Source organism: Colobus angolensis, unplaced genomic scaffold (assembly GCF_000951035.1).
Source record: "Colobus angolensis palliatus isolate OR3802 unplaced genomic scaffold, Cang.pa_1.0 Scaffold168, whole genome shotgun sequence".
In the NCBI taxonomy this organism is placed as follows: domain Eukaryota; kingdom Metazoa; phylum Chordata; class Mammalia; order Primates; family Cercopithecidae; genus Colobus; species Colobus angolensis.
Genome location: NW_012114799.1, coordinates 130186 through 144708, shown reverse-complemented (window position 1 = coordinate 144708; position 14523 = coordinate 130186). Strand labels below are relative to the sequence as shown.

General features: G+C 36.7%; 1 protein-coding gene and 1 pseudogene across 1 annotated transcript in view; both read left to right on the top strand.

The window, feature by feature from the left end:
* DPP10 (dipeptidyl-peptidase 10 (non-functional)) overlaps positions 1-14523 on the top strand; it is a gene marked incomplete at its 3' end in the record, with an annotated part of 355691 nt that overhangs the window by 287559 nt on the left and 53609 nt on the right. The window lies entirely within an intron of this gene.
* Positions 11912-13714, top strand: LOC105508806 (annotated as a pseudogene).

Genomic DNA, 14523 nt, shown 5'->3' with positions numbered 1-14523 from the left:
AAAAGCTCATCATCACTGGTCATTAGAGAAATGCAAATCAAAACCACAATGAGATATCATCTCATGCCAGTTAGAATGGTGGTCATTAAAAAGTCAGTAAACAACAGATGCTAGAGAGGATGTGGAGAAACAGAAAGGCTTTTATGCTGTTGGTAGGAGTGTAAATCAGTTCAACCATGTGGAAGACATTGTGGCAATTCCTCAAGTGTCTAGAACTAGAAATACCATTTGACCAAGCAATACCATTATTGGGTATACACCCAAAGGATTATAAATCATTCTACTATAAATACACATGCACGTGTATGTTTATTGTGGCACTATTCACAATAGCAAAGTCTTGGAACCAGCCCAAATGCCCATCAATGATAGGCTGGATAAAGAAAATGTGGCACATATACACCATGGAATACTATACAGCCATAAAAAAGAATGAGCTCATGTCCTTTGGAGGGACATGGACAAAGCTGGAAATCATCATTATCAACAAACTAACACAAGAACAGAAAACCAAACATCACATGTTCTCACTCATAAGTGGGAGTTGAACAAAGAGTACATGGTCACAGTAAGGGGAGCATCACACACCCAGACCTGTCGGGGGATGGGGGGCTAGAGGAGGAATAGCATTAGGAGTATAGGAGTAATACCTAATGTAAATGATGGGGTTGATGGGTGCAGCAAACCACCATGGCACATGTATACCTAAAAAAACCTGCACGTTCTGCACATGTACCCCAGAACTTAAAGTATAATAAAAATATATATATATATAAGAAATTGGAGAAATTGCCCTACCTGATTTCAAAACTTACTATAAAGTTACAGTAGCCAAGAAAATGTGGTGCTATTATAATGACAAATATATAAATCAGTGAAATAGAATTGAAAGTCAAGAAATAAGTCCTTCATTTTATGGTCAATTAATTTTTCAAAATTTCAAGGCAATTAATTGAAGGAAAGAATAGTATTTTCAACACATAGTGATAGCCACATTATATATCCATTTGAAAAAAAATGAATTCAGACCCTGATATCGCAATAGAAAAAAAAAATTCAGAACATATAAGACTTTAATGTTAGCACTAACACAATAAAACTTTGTAGAAAAAGACTACCATGGCATCTTTTACCTTGATTTAGACAAATATTCTTAAATGTGATATCAAGAGCATCATTCATACAAGTGAAAATTGATAAACTTGACATCATTGTTAAGAGAATGAAAAGTCAGGGAGAACATATTTGCAAACCTTATATTTTATGAAGATCTTATATCTAAAATGTATTTTAAGAAAGCAAATTAGGCAAGAGGTTTTAACAAATATTTTACAAAAGAATTCATGTGATTAGGTAATACATATATGGAAAAGTTATCACCACCATTATCTTTAGGGAAATGCAAATTAAAAACATAATGAGATACCTCTGTATATCTACAAGAATACCTATAATCAAAAGGGTAATACCAAACACTGGCAAGATGTGGAGAAGCTAGAACCTTTATGCATTGCTGGTGGGAATACAAAATAGCACAACACTTGGGGAGACAATCTGACAGTTTCCTAAAAAGTAAAATGTATACTTATTAGATAACTCAATAATTCCACTGTTAGTTACATGCCAATGCAAAACGAGACATTACAGCTATGCAAAATATTGTACAGGAATGTTTATGATAACATTCTTTATATACTCAAACACTGCAAACAATACAGAATTCTATCAACTAGTAAATGGATACAGAATGTGTATTTATACAGTGGGTTACTAATAATGAACAGTAAAAAGAAGAAACTCCTGGTGGCTACTTTATAAGATGGATAAGTCCTGAAAACATTGTGCTGACTAAGAGAAGCATATGCACTGCATATTGTATGATTCCATTCATATAAAATGTCCAGAAAAGACAAATTTTCTAGAGACAAAGAGCAGACTGTCTGGTGATTGAATTTTACCTATACAATGGCTAAATTTTCAAGATATGAACATTACACCCCCAAAATGAGAGACATGGAAGGAGTAATCAGAGCCATTTCCAGATGTAATCTAGCCTCTTACCATAGGGATGATCCAGATTGGAGGAAAGTCTCAAGAATATGATTATTTTAATTGTGATAGGAACAAGGTAATTATAAAGAATAGAAAAAAATTAGAGACAAGACTTGATTTCATTTATGTATTAAATTTATAGACAATTGTTTAGATGCTACTTTTGGTTGAAATAATGTGTACAGGCTGACTATTGAGGCTGAAAAGAAAAAAACATGTCGAAAGTTACCTTTAGTTAAACAAAACCTTCCACTGCTTTCTGCATTCCTATTCCGGCTCTTGAAAAGAAAGAAAATGAAAAGGCAAACAGAATGGGTAAGAGCTTTTATTCAACTACATTTTTTTTTTACCTGATATGTTTTAGGTTCAATGAAAGCCAATTTTATGCGTGTGTGGAGATTATATATATATATATGCACACATATATATGTATATGTATGTTTGTGTATACATATATATATATGCGCAATTCTATATAATGGGCAAAGTATTTGACATGGAAGGTTTGAAGTAATGGGAAATACTATATTGATGTTTGCCAGCTTTTACTAACTAAAAATGCAGTCTAATATTTATGTTAGGGAAGTACTTAACTAATATGCTTGGATTAGATTATGAGTTAATCATCAAGCTAAACCAGTATCTAATGTCACCCCACCTTTCTTCCCAGTTAAGCTAGAAATTTTGGTTACTTTGGTGATTAAGGGCGAAATAATGCATTTAAAATTGGTGAGCTGGGAGCTCCTCACTGAGAGGGCCACATGTTTTCTGCATTGTCAGCTTGCTACAGATTTTCTCGCAGTGTCTGTGTTCACTTCAACACTGAGATTAAATTTCTGTCTTGATATTGTTGTTGAGGATTTGACTTCTCTCCCATGAATTTCAACATCTGTATTTTAAAAGAACATATGTAATTGTCATTTAAGGTCTCAACTCCATGATTTATTTAGGCTTATTTTCTTTTGTACTGAAGAATGGAAAGTGAGATGTCCTCAGAGAGACAAACTACATTGAAACTGCATTGATGCAATATCCACGACTTCAATGTGTGTGTACATTGTGTACACAATTAAGCTCTGCATGATTCACTCAAGTTACATAGCAGTTTTCAGCATTGCTCGAATATTAAGACATTTGGAATGATCAGATATAGTTAAATAAACTCTGATATAGAGGACTAGAAAGAAAGAAAAATGACTTTTTAAAAATAAAACAGGTGCATTTGCACTTTGAATGTGCAGTATATGTGTCACATGTTTACATGTGATACTTATGCACATTACTTATGTACATATTTAACATTAAACATGTGAAATATACACACAAAGATTACATGTTTTGTTTATATTTTGCTAGGTTCTCATAGAATCACAAGGAATATTCACCTAATTAAGGCATAACCTTTTCTTTTTGCCATATTCTAACAGCAAAGACAGAGGGACACTCCAGTGACATGTTGTATTTATGATAGATGCTTCCAATCAACGATTGCCACTGCAAACAGTTAGCATTGGTTAGCAACTGTATTAAACTTATACGTACTGTTGGTGATTTGGGTGGACATAACAGTTGTCAAAAATTTGGGTAAGTTAGTTTTTATCTTGTGAGTTTGATTTTTTTTTTTTTTTTTTTAATGCTGGGTCTTGCTCTGTTGCCCAGGCTGGAGTGCAGTGGCACAAAGTGGGCTCACTGCAACTGCTGCCTCCCTGGTTCAAGTGATTCACCTGCCTCAACCTCCCAAGTAACTGGAATTACAGGGACGTGCCACCACGCCTGGCTAATTTTTGTATTTTTAATAGAGCTATGGTTTCACCACATTGGCCAGGGTGGTCTCGAACACCGACCTCAGGTGATCCACCCACCTCAGCCTCCCAAAGTGCTAGGATTACAGGCATGAGCTACGACGCCTGGCCGTGAGTTTGATTTTAATATAAAGTTTCCTAACAACATGAAAGAGTTTTTGTTGTTTTTATTACCATGGCTATAATTGATCTTCTCAATGTTTTTCATGCAGGCAATATTAGCATTGTGATACATAAAATATATACTCAATTTAATTATTTGGGAGTGCCTATCAGCTCTCTCTTTTACTGACTACTCTCTAGGGACAAAAAATCAATTTGAGGAAATTTGGGCCATGTAAAATTATTGCAAACATAGAAATTGTGAGAAACAAAAACTAAATATAATATGAATTCAAGTTGTGTGTATATATTCACATAAAATCTGTCAAACTTCCAACAGTTGAATGGCTGGAGTTATTTCTAACTTCTGAGATTTGATATTAGTTCTATGACTAAAGAACAAGCCAGAAAAGACTACCATGTTATTAGACCACCCATAGGTAAAATTATTTCCAAGGCTTACATAACAAAACATATATATATATAAAAACATATATATATAATGCCTTTCTTTGCATTATTATACTAGATATTGTGGCTATAAAACAGAACAGAATATGAAATTTGTCCTCAAGGATGTAAAAGTACATTTAAATTTTTTCTTTCTTCTCAGAACATTGTAATAAATGTAGTACATTTTCCTTTGTAGAATTAGTAACCATAGTATTCATTTGAATATTCAAATGGTATATTCAAATGGTAATGTGAGTTTCAATTTTTAGCTTTATAGGTACTTTCTAGTGACTGATATAATAGGTTTCAGAGGCCCATTAACTCTACCTGGTGTCCACATAAGTAATCACATATTCTGTTGTATGAATGGCTTACATTTTTCATAACGACCTGCAAATATAAAACCTTTCTTTCTCTCGCTATTAGTTATTCTCTTGGCACATAAGTAGAAGAGACATAATGAAATACCAGGAGTTTTATCTATTTGAACTCAAGTAATATCTCCCAAGGTGACATTCCCATGGTTAAAAAAGCAGTCTTCTTGGTTTTTGTGTTTTAAAACACTTATTTAGATCTAGATTTAAATGGTGCTTTTCTTGTAGGAATTTGAAAATGCTTAACAATCTGAAGTTAATTATTACTCTTTACAAATATATTCAGGTTTCTCAAGTTCTCTAATTGGCTATTCTTCCTGGCCAGTTGCCTGTAGATTTTCTTAGAAAATGTGCTACTTTGACAAGGTAGTAGTTACACGATGTTGTTCCTACTGTTCTATTCTGAGTGTCTCTCACGCTGCCCTATCAGAATACCATGAAATGGCATAGGAAGATCACTGGAGGGTGCAGTGAGCTTAAATTGGTCTGGCTACTGCCAGGTCTTGAGAATGAGAAGAGGAAAGAGTTGCTGTGTATGTTGAGCAATTAGCGTACTATCAAATGAATCTGATCACAGCATATTGCCTGGCTCACTCAAAGTCTGTTCTGTATATGAGACTGATTATTCCACATGAGAGAGGAACCTGTCTCTCATAATGAGTCAGGGAAGTGACAATTTCTCGTTAAATTTCAGAGTTATGGGGGATTGACTATAGTATGTATTCTGCAGATATGCCTTGAAGATAAGAATAAATTAAATGCAGTGGAGATGTGTACACGAATTCAAAAATTTGTTCTTTAACCAGTTTGTATTTATTAGCTCCTCTGTGGCTTCTATGTTAAGAGAATAAAAAGATGAATAAAACAGGTTTGCACTTGTTTTATATTGTCATCTTATCTTGTCATCTTAAATGCTCACAATAGTCTTAAATGATTTGATTTGATAATTTTATTTTAGTAATATTTATAACCTAGTGACTAAAAGGACATTCCTTGGAGTGGCAGAGATGTTCTGTGTTTTCCATTAAATACTGTTAAATTGAGTAGATTTTGTTATATGAAAATTTTACTCAAAGTAAGTTGATGTTGGTCAAAAGGCACAGTTTCAGTTATGCAGGATGAATAAGTTCTGGAGATCTTTCATATAGCATGGTGACGACAGTTAACCAATATTGTATTTTATACAAAATTTGCTAAAAAGAGTAAATTTTAAATGTTCTCACCACACTTACAAAGAAAAACTGGTAACTATGTGAAGTAATCAGTGTGCTAATCAGTTTGATTGTAGTAATCATTTCACAATATACAGGTACATCAAAACATATTGTACACCATAAATATATACATTTTTTTCCAATTATATCTCAATAAAGATGGAAAAAATAAATAAAAATGGTTTATTGTCTCTCTCATTATATAACAGACAATAATGTTTACCAGTACTGCTGGTAAAAGTATTATAAAGAATATTTGCTAATACATATTAATGCAGTTAGAGATTACTTTCCCTTTGCGCTGATGTTCTGATTGTGGAATAATTACTGAGTATAGAGTTAATTCCAGGCTTGCTCTTTCTCTTTGTTTGTTTCTCTCTCTTTCACTCACATAAACTAAAGGCATAATTAACAAATGCCCTTTCATGTGGACCTCTGGAATGTCTTTTATTCCATTAAAATTTAGAGAAATTGAGTAGTATTTTAAGCCTTTAACACCTTGCTTTAATTTACTATTTTCTACTAAAGAATTGGGATTTCAACAATCCACAGGTACCTCAAGCTTAACATGTTCAAAGTTGAACTCCCTATTGTTCCTCACTAACTTGTATCTTCTGCTCTCCAAACTTCCGTGAATGATACTGTCACTTACCAGTCACTGAAGACAGAGGTCTAGAATTCCTCCATGCCTCCCTTTTCCTGGTCCTTTACCTATGAACCATATTCCAGTTCCATCAGTCCACATCCTTGACACTTCCTGGATCCATTCCCCTGGAGTTACTATTGTGCTTCCAACTTAATTCAGGCTCCATTCATCTTTTACCTGGCCTGCTGCTTTTCTACAATTAATACTTCTGCAGTGGCAAGGTGATCACTACAATATCGAATTGGTTATGTGAACTCCTAAAGTTTAATCTTTTACTGATTTCCCAGTGCCTACAAGGTTAGAATCCAAATTCCTTTGTATGACGTACAAGGTCCTGCATGATCTGAAGCCTATGCATGTCTTCAATAGAATTATAGAACCGGACCATATTTAATAAGTTTATTTAATATTTAATACGGAATCTTAAATCATAATAGGTTGTCTCACACATAGGTAAAATAAAAGTATTATAAAGAATATTTTCTAATGTATATTTATGCAGTTGGAGATTATTTTCCCTTTGCTCTGAGGTTTTTTAGTTTTGTCTGAGAAAGTTTCCCTCTGTCGCCCAGGCTGGAGTGCAGAGGCACGATCTCAGCTCACTGCAGCCTCTGCCTCCCAGGCTCAAGTAACCCTCCCACCTCAGCCTCCCAAGTAGCTGTGACTACAGGCACACGCCACCAAGCCTGGCTAATTGTTTTATATTTTTGGTAGAGTTGGGGTTTTGTCATATTGCCCAGACTAGTTTCAAACTTCTGAGCTCAGGCAATCTACCCGTCTTAGTCTCCCAAAGTGTTCTGGTTATAGGTGTTAGCTGCTGTGCCCAGCCTATAATTTTTATTAATTTATTTCCTCTATCTGGAATAGCCTTACCCAAACAGGGTCACCTAGGGAAGTAGCTACTCTGCGCCAGTGTCAACTGCATTTGGAAATTACTCATATTTCTCTGAGGGATAAATGACCAACTCTTCCTTGTGCCACCCCAGCATCCTATTTCTAAACATGCATTCCCTTGTAAGTTCTTTGTAGAGCATTTCCATAACTGATTCAGCTCTGAGATTCCTATACCACACCTGGCATCTGACACATGGTAAACACCAAATCCTTGACAAGTTACTGACTACTATTTATATTTTATGTGATTTATTTGGGCTGAACTAATTATGATGCTTTCAAAATTTAAATGTGTATAGTTTTTAACATCAGTGAAATCCAGAAGAGATCGTTGGAGAAAAAGTTTCTGAGGTTTTTACGATTGAAGGAAGTATAGGTAAAAGATCATAAAACTGTCAGCAGCTTTTTAAATGTACAGAATGTTACATAAACACGTTATCTGTCCATAAGTAGTGATGTCATAAAATTGTCTGTCCTCCAACTCAAATACACAAAGTGTAATTTATTTTCTCTTTAACGGATTTGGTCTTCCTTATGTGATGAGTATTGAGATATCACACTTTATTTTGGTCCATTTACATCTAATCTTACATTAGTCTATAATGCTGTAGATTCAAGTATCCCTTTAGGCAGTGCTGTCTCTCTTGGTTAAAAACCCTGTCTCTCAACAAGTGCCTCTCTGCCTACTCACGCTGAAGTGTCATCTGAGGGAAGGGTTGATTTCCTAACCTCGTACTGCTGAGATAAGATGCTTGCATTGTGATGCCCTGTGACAAATGTGAACTCCTCTTTTTCCTTCTATATTCCCATAGTTGCTGCTCTCTCTGTTGGTCATAATGGCTGAGCTCCTAAACTACTTTGAGTCCAGAGTGGCGTCTGTCTTGTGTGTCCAGTAGAGACTGGTGGTCCTCTCTTGCCTACCCAAGCTCTTTTATTATTATTATTATTATTATTATTATTATTATACTTTAAGTTCTAGGGTACATGTGCACAATGTGCAGATTTGTTACATATGTATACATGTGCCATATTGGTGTGCTGCACCCATTAACTCGTCTTTTGCATTAGGTATATCCTAATGCTCTCCCTCCCCCCCTCCTCCTCCCCACAACAGGCCTACCCAAGCTCTTCATGGCTCAGGATGGCACCATAGGCTCCCAGAATCATGGCTTCAATTGGTATAGGGTCCTCGTTGTTCAACCTCCAGGCCACCTTGCCAGTCCAACTCTGCTCTAGATGACCCTGAAATGATTCAAATCATACCATGTGTCTGTTTCCATTAGTGAAGGGTGATGTGATAGAGCAGTTGCAGTCATCATGTCTTTGGAGCTAGAATAAGAACATAAATGGAGATTCTTAGTTTTACATTAAATATTTAACTCATGAATCCATCTGACAGGCTGTTAAAAATATATGCTATCCTTCTACCTTGACAAAAATGTCTTCTTAATGGTCCGGAGAGCCAGATTTGAATTGAGAATCATCTGACTCCTTAAAGTTCTGCTGCCAAAAACAAAAACAAAAAAATAAAGCAGTGGTACAGGCAAACTAGCACCTGACACCTGCACTGTGTCTAACACGAGATTTTGTTCACCCCGAGGCTGTTAGAATCTTGAGAGCTTCAGACAAATGTGTGTGAATGCCCCAGCCCATATGCTGAAACTGTTTAAACATGCTACGCCTCAGGCCCAGAGATACCCATAGAGGTGACTCAATTCATTGCAAAGAGGAAAAATCCAAGGAATGAACTCCCACAGACCAGGGCAGAGGGCTCGGAGAGGAACGTCTTGAGTCCTAGGTAGGTATGGATTCCAGATAGGTATAATATCAATAGGTAATTTAGCCTCCCCTTGGCCTTATGAAATCCTTGCCATGTGAGTAGGAGTGAGCTAGAGGAGGGAGTGAGAACCCTCCAATGTGCAGGGACTGGGTGTCCTTGATCTAAGGTTCATACTTACTCAGTTCACAGTTAGATTTCCATAATCTCAAGTCTAAAAGGCTCCTATCTGCCGCTGTCCTTACTTAAGGTCTTCTGTTTAAGGTCTTCTGTTTAATTATACCATGGCCTAGTTCTCCTTTTATATTCTTTTATCTTCTTAAAGAGAACAAGTCACTTACACAATCTGCTTGGGAACAATACACTTTTTGGTAGCATCTTAGAGCAGAAAAGATTTTTTAAAAGCAACAATATAAAGAGGAAATTAAGTTTCTTTTTGTTTCCTAAGTATTGCTTAATACTTACAATCTATTTTTCCTATCATTTATATAAGTATTGCCATGGACACTTTGTGGGCTGTGGTAATACACACTCGTAAATTCAGCAGTTAACTCCTCTAGCTGTGCACATAATGCTGTTACTTCTTTTAAACACATGGCTATCCTATTATGCATGTGGACCTTGGAATAACATATATATTAAAATATGACTAAAATAAAAACAGATTTTATAGGCTTAGGATGTACTATACTTTAAAAGATCTGTATTTTTCACACTGAGGGGAGAGAACTACTGAAATAAAGTGTACTGCGTCAAAGTACCATGCACAGAGCATGAGAATGGCAATATTGAATATCCTTGCCCAACTATGGGAAATTAAGGATTCAGATTTTAGGAAATGCTAAATGTGTTAAAATGGAAACTGTAACTGTGTCAAAGTACTAAGTATAGAATATAAGAATTAATGACAATGTTAAATATCCTTGCCCAACTGTGGAAAATTAAGGATTCAGATTTGAGAAAGGCTAAATGCATTAAAATGGAAAAGGTAGGCCAGGAGTAGTGGCTCACGCCTGTAATCCCAGTACTTTGGGAGGCCAAGGCAGGTGTATCACCTGAGGTCAGGAGTTCATGAACAGCGTGGCCAACATGGTGAAACCTGGGCTCTACTAAAAATACAAAAATTAGCCGGGGGTGGTGGTGCATATCTGTAGTGCCAGCTACTTGGGAGGCTGAGGCAGGAGAATTGTTTGAACCCGTGAGGTGAAGGTTGCAATGAGCCAAGATCATGGTACTGCACTCCAGCCTGAGTGACAGAATGATACTTCATCTCAAAACATAATAAAAATAAAATAAATGGAAAATAATAAGCAGAACATTTTGTCATTTAGTTGATAAATCTTATAGTTGAGAGTTTGCCATGAGTCAAACACTGTGGTTTCCCAAGTGAATTAACTTTCATAATAATTTGCCTTTTTAAACATGATAATTACACATTCCACAATGGTAATTATAGTTAACTATATTTTAAAAGAGCTCACTTTTTCTATTTATGTATCTATTGATTTGAAAGTGAAAATGTAAAAAAAAAAAAGTATCAACATCACCAACATGTTTGTCTATAAATCTCTAACTGAACTGTATTCTATATCTATAAACTGATAGACCTTTGCTTTAGAAACTTATGTGGAGATGCCACTCCAGAGAAACCCTGTATCCCTATCTCCCACCTGGGACTTTTCAGAACCTGTAGTATTCACTTCAAAACGTTGAATATGGGAATTATAGTGTGGTGTTCTTTAACTTTTAATATTATAGATCCCATAATTTGTAGCATCAAGTAACATTTTGTAGAGCTACTATTCCTCAGAACACAGTTTGAGAAATATTCTGAGTCATTTTCTACAAATAGGAAATTCCTACAAATATGATTATACTAAATCATACAAAACCTACTCTGATTTGATGTATTAATAATAAAGTAGTTTAGATTACTTTAATTTTTGAAGATTATTGCCAAAACTTCTTTCCTAAGAGTATTCTACAATAAATTAAATTTAGTCCACATATAATGCTGGTCATATGTACAGTAACAGTAACATCTGAGATAACAGAATAATGTAAATCTTATTACTTTTGTGAAAAATAGAAAGGGTTACAAAGTAAAATATTAATTGTCTAGAATTTGACTTTCTAGAGGCTTGATATACTATGATATAACTCTTAAAATATGGATGTTCTTATCAGAAATCTAGTTCTATATTGGGTTCTTTTATTGTCAGTATGACTGGGGCAGGTTACTGGATCTCTTTAGGTTTGTTCACTCGCAGGTAAAATGGTGGTTAACAATATCTTCCTAGAAGAGTTGTGTTATTAAAGAGATGGCCTATATATGTAAACCTCCTGGCACCTGATAGAAGCATTGATGACTCTTCTACCATTCATTTTCTTTGAAATCTATTTGTTTTTGAGGAAGTACTTCTTGGTGACAGTGAAGGTCCTTAACCCTCAACAAAAAGACAAAACTCTGATTCTTGGAGGAAAGAATGTAGCACTCTGTTTAACTTTGTTATAAAAGGCTAAATTTTCCCTTCAGAAATTTGGAAGGATGGGGAGAATTTAAGGGAGCAATAAAGAAGAAAAGCAGAAATCTGAACATGGGTGACAATAAAAATAAATGGTAAATACATGCATGTACACTCATGCATGTTTGTACACACACATGCACATGTGCACACATGTCCAACAACCACAAACACATCCATAGATAAAACAAGAGACACTGGCTGGGCGCAGTGGCTCATGTCTGTAATCCCAGCACTTTGGGAGGCTGAGGCGGACAGATCATGAGGTCAGGAGTTCGAGACCAGCCTGGTCAAGAGACAAGCCTGGCCAGTATGGTGAAACCCGGTCTCTGCTAAAAATACAGAAATTAGCTGGGTATGGTGGTGGACACTTGTAATCCCAGCTACTCGGGAGACTGAGGCAGGAGAATTGCTTTAGCCCAGGAGGCAGAGGCTGCAGTGAGCCGAGATCGCATCATTGCACTACAGACTGGGTGCCAAAATGAGACTCTGACTTAAAGAAAAAAAAAAAAAAAAGAGAGGCGCTGAAAAAAAGAGAAAATTAACAGTGATGCTCACTACTCCTATGAGGTTGATTTAACTGCTACCTGGACTGCAATTTAATATGATGAACTTAAGAGTACAAGACATCTGGAATTAATTTTGAAAAATTATTATTAGAATAATGACACTTAAAGTGTTGACTTTTGACTTCTATGGAATATTTATTATGTAGAACATTCTGCATACAGGCAGGACCTTGTGAAGCAAAATTTATAGCTTTGTGTTCAGGAGTGATTGCAAACAAACTAAGATACCAGAATCAGGGCTTTATTAGAGTACTATGCCATAGTTTTGTTCAATATATGTTAAAGGAATCTGAAAGAATAAAGAGAATCATGCAGATTATCCTAAGGATTCTCCTAAGGAAAAATGAGCTTCCTGTGCTAAACAGAGAAGGGCCCAAATGGTACTGGATTCCTGTTGTAACAAAGGGAAGCTTTTACAGTGACTGGAACCTGTGATAACCTGAAAATGAAGGTAGCGGATGTCCTCAATTTTCTTGCAGTAGGAACCCACTTAGGTGGCACCAACCTTGACTTCTAAATGGATCAGTACATCTATAAAAGGAAAAGTGATGGCATGTATATCCTAAATCTGAAGAGGACCTGGGAGAAGCTTCTGCTGGCGGCCCGTGCCATTGTTGCCATTGAAAACCCTGCTGATGTCGGTGTCATGTCCTCCAGGAATACTGGCCAGAGGGCTGTGCCGACGTTTGCTGCTGCCCCTGGAGCAACTCCAATTGCTGGTTGCTTCACTCTTACGGTGTTCACTAACCAGATCCTGGCAGCCTTTCAGGAGCCACAGCTTCTAGTGGTTAATAATCCCAGGGCTGACTACCATCCTGTCACAGAGGCATCTTTTGTTAACCTGCCTACTATTGCGCTGTGTTACACAGATTCTCCTCTGTGCTGTGTGGACATTGCCATCCCATGCAACAAAGGAGCTCGCTCAGTGGGGCTGATGTGGTAGATGGTGGCCCTGGGAGTTCTGAACATGTGTGGCACCTTCTCCCATGAACATCCACGGAAGGTCATGACTGATCTCTACTTCTACAGAGATCCTGAAGAGATTAAAAAGGAAGAGCAGGCTGCTACTGAAAAAGCTCTGATCAAGGAAGAAGAATGTCAAGATGAATGGCCTACTCTAGCTCCTGAGTTTGGTGCTACTCAGCCTGAGGTTGCAGACTGGTCTCAAGGTGTGCGGGTGCTCTCTGTGCTTATTCAGTAGGGCTCTGCTGAAAACTGGAGCACTCAGACTACCACAGAAGACTGGTCTTCAATTCCCACTTCTCAGGCCACTGAATGGGTAGGAACAACCGCTGAGTGGTCTTAAGCTGTTCTTGCCTAGGGACTTTTTTTTTTTTTTTTCTCTGAGACGGAGTCTCACCCTGTCTCCCAGGCTGGAGTGCAGTGGCGCAATCTCAGCTCACTACAACCTCCACCTCCTAAGTAGCTAGGATTACAGGTGCACACCACCATGCCCGGCTAATTTTTTGTGTCTTTAGTAGAGACGGAGTTTCACCATGTTGGCCAGGCTGGTCTTGAGGTTCTTAAGCAACATGGCAATAAGGTTGATGGAAAATAAACATTAGTGTGTAAAGAAAATAGGCAAGTGAAATACAATGTTATGAATTTAATACTATTTAGAAGGGCATGAAGAAAGACCAAAGAAGTATTCAAATTGAAATTATTCTAAAATAAAATTTCGAATTAAATTTAATCTAGTTTCCCATTGCTGATTAAATTTTAGATGACACTGTACAAAGCTATCTGGGAGAGTGAAACCACACGACAAATTTACCGGTTGTCATTTTCTACTTTGTGATTTTAGCCTGTAATCAATTTTAAAGGTCTGATATTTAGAGAGTGCTGCCTCTCTACAACTAAGACCTTTTTGACTTTAACTTTATGTCTGTTTAAAGAATCAATATCCCTTCAGAGGTTCTACGATCACAGATTGAAATTACTTTGTAAAAAGTTAGCATCCCCAGGTTCTCTGAAGACTAGTTTCCGAGGCTGAGCACGGTGGGTCACACCTATACGAGCACTTTGGGAGGCCGAGGTGGGTGGATCACCTGAGGTCGGGAGTTCGAGACCAGCCTGACCAACATGGAGAAACTCCATCTCTATTAAAAATACAAA